This window comes from Solanum pennellii, chromosome 3 (genome assembly GCF_001406875.1).
Source record: "Solanum pennellii chromosome 3, SPENNV200".
In the NCBI taxonomy this organism is placed as follows: domain Eukaryota; kingdom Viridiplantae; phylum Streptophyta; class Magnoliopsida; order Solanales; family Solanaceae; genus Solanum; species Solanum pennellii.
The window spans coordinates 31850012-31853037 of NC_028639.1; the positions used below are offsets into that span (position 1 = coordinate 31850012).

The following is a 3026-nucleotide window of genomic DNA, read 5'->3' on the forward strand; positions in this document are numbered from 1 at the left end:
AGAGAGAGAGAGAGAGAGAGAGAGAGAGAGAAATTTGTCACGATCCGAGAGCACCCCCAAGTTGTGGCACAACGTACTTAACCCCGAAGGGGTCTTGTACAAGACTCTTAACATTCATTCTTCACATAGGTAATAAAAATAGTGCGGAATTAAAAAATTTTATTCAAAAACCACTCTATTCAAAACATAAAGAAGGCATCTTTTAAAAGACACGACGGAAGTCTAAGTCTCACATGGCCATCTTAGACACAATCTCAATACATAATAGGGACACGGCCCTTTACAATAGAAAACTACTAATTGTCTAATACATCAAAATGAAACATAAGAGTTCTTTGTCCTCGAATCCATGAGGACATACCAAGTCTTAGAGGAATAGCAATCCAAACCTTCAACTAGAGAATCCCCTTAGTTACCACAACCTACACTTGTAGTAAAAAGATGAAGAAGATGGTGTTAGCACAATTAAGCACTAAGCATGATGACCATGCAAAAACATGCAAAAATGGACATCTTGTTGAAAGTCATGTTTTATGTCATTTTGTAAAACTTCATGAACATTTGATGATATAAGTCACAACCAACATACAAGTCACATTATTTCATTTAAGTCGATACCTTTATCTCGAATAGTCATACTTCAACTAGTACCAGCATGCAATACATGACATCATGTTAAATAGATCATTTCATCATTCTAGAGTCTTCATCTAAAGTTACCCTAAGACCCACTTAAGTAAGACATAATGTGGCGTCCCATACTGCCTATTCATACCACACCTAAGTGTTTTTCAAGGATACATTAGACAAGAACATTTATCTTTCCACATGACATGCTAAGTAACTCATTTCATCAATATAAGAGAGACATGCATCACATTATAGAGACAATAAGTCAACATTCATTATTAGCGTCATCTAAATGACTATTAAACATTAGTCATGAAGACTTAGGAAACTCATGCAAGCACCTTAAAAGCCTACTCGAGTCATGTGTTGCTAGCATCCCATACTACTACCTACACGTTGTAGTACTTATCAAGTAACTAGAGTGCACATCCCACAAGATGGAAATAAACATTAACCGATATAGACCATGCAAGCTAGACATGGAATCTGATGTTCTATACCCACATTATAAAGAGGTGGTCCCCTTGCTTAACGAAGACCGATTCATCTAGCTTTGGTGTATCCGTAGCTAGGACCTATCTAGGCACATATTTGTGGGATATGAAAGACGTCCGTTGAGATTCAGCCTAATGTTGGAGAACCTCCATCTAACCATATCCGCTCGGTGCTTAGCCTACATTCCCATAGAGTATTTGCATTAACAATATATAGGTGTGCTTAAGAGGGCTACAAACATTAGGCCTACCGACCCAAGACACATACACACAAAGGGACACCAACATTATTCAAGGTATAGAGGATAACTCATTGATCTTCCTTAGGAAGAGCCACCACCTATAGGTCTACCGCTCCTAGGTACATCATTTCACACAAGATGGAGGCCACCACCATTAGGTCTACCGCTTCACGGTTTACATTCACATAGGGTTCTAGACTCATCATGAAGGGCCACAAACTTTAGGTCTACCGGTTCAAGACATGGTCTAAAATACCTTACTAGCCATTCGTAGGGAGGCTACAAACATTAGGTCTACCAAGCCAAGACATTCATTTTTTCATTCAAGACAATGCTACCAACTATAGGTATACCAAATCATGATCATCGAGCAATTAAATCAAGATACGTTCATTAGTCTAGAAGAGAATGCACTAGCCTACCAATTTAAGACACATTCATCTTTACATTCATTTATACAAGAATAGGATGCTAAGCCTACAACTTCAAGATGCTTCATTCATGATCAATTCACATTATAATAAGATCATCATTATATCATTTGAATCACATGTACATATACTTCAAGGCATGATCATCTTAATTCCATTGAATTCACATTCACATAATTATCAAACAAATACCTCCACCATAAGTGAATCACACATCAATATATAACCATTTCATGTCAATAAGAATAGATATCAAATCATAGATCCAAGATACTACAATAGATTAGACAATTGATATATTTCCATAACCAAATCCATCATCCACATAAGCAATTCAACAAGAGATCGATCACAATATGCCTTCAAGGCCTTAGATCCCAACTCACCAACATACCCATATATCAACACATCAATACAACAATAATTCTCCATAATAGACATAATTAATGACATGAATCCATACACTAATTTTGTATAAACACCTACAATTAATGACATGAATCCATACACTAACTTTGTATAAACACCTACTATTCATTATACATCCATAATCAACCAATTTCCAATCAATTTAGGAGTTTAGAGGAAGGCATTGGTTCTTTGAAGGAATTCGATGTAAAATCAATTTAAAATCATCAATCAAACCTTAATTTATCAATATAATTTCTTTGAAAACGTTTTATCAATGTACCGATGCTTAGATTAGAAAATAGTATTTTGATCATTGAAAAGCTTTGAAATCTATTTTGATTTGACTCCTTGAATGAAGGATTAATCAAGGATGAAGGATGACCATACCTATATTAAGAAACTTTGAATAAAATTGATGAAGAAACCCTTTTGAAATCCTCAAACTCAAGCTTCCATGGCTTCTTCTTCTTCCTTGAGTTTAGAGAGAGAAATATTAGAGAAAGATGAACTTTTTGATTTGAAGTGGGTCTTTGTGAAAGTGATTTATTAGGGGATATTTTAGTATAAAATCTCTTATATAGTCATTTATAAATAATATAAAATATACACACTTCTAATTTAACTTAAATATAATATTTTCGATAACACTCTTGCACATATGAACTTAGCCAAAAAAAAAGAAAAACTAAGAAAATATTTAAGGAAGCATTTAAGGTCCTATTGAAGTGGTCCCCTTTTGCCTCCCTTCAAGGCAATTACCAAGGGAGCTTTTAAGCCCCTTCACTTGACGTACCTTCCTTAACCCCCCCCCCCCCCCC

General features: G+C 35.3%; 1 long non-coding RNA gene across 1 annotated transcript; it reads right to left on the bottom strand.

Annotated features, from left to right (window-relative positions):
• Positions 1–139: 139 nt before the first annotated feature.
• Positions 140–2788, bottom strand: LOC107013924. Its single transcript, XR_001456165.2, has 2 exons — positions 2596–2788; positions 140–422 (listed from the first exon to the last, which is right to left on the bottom strand). It is a non-coding gene; the product is annotated as an uncharacterized LOC107013924 (long non-coding RNA).
• Positions 2789–3026: the final 238 nt, after the last annotated feature.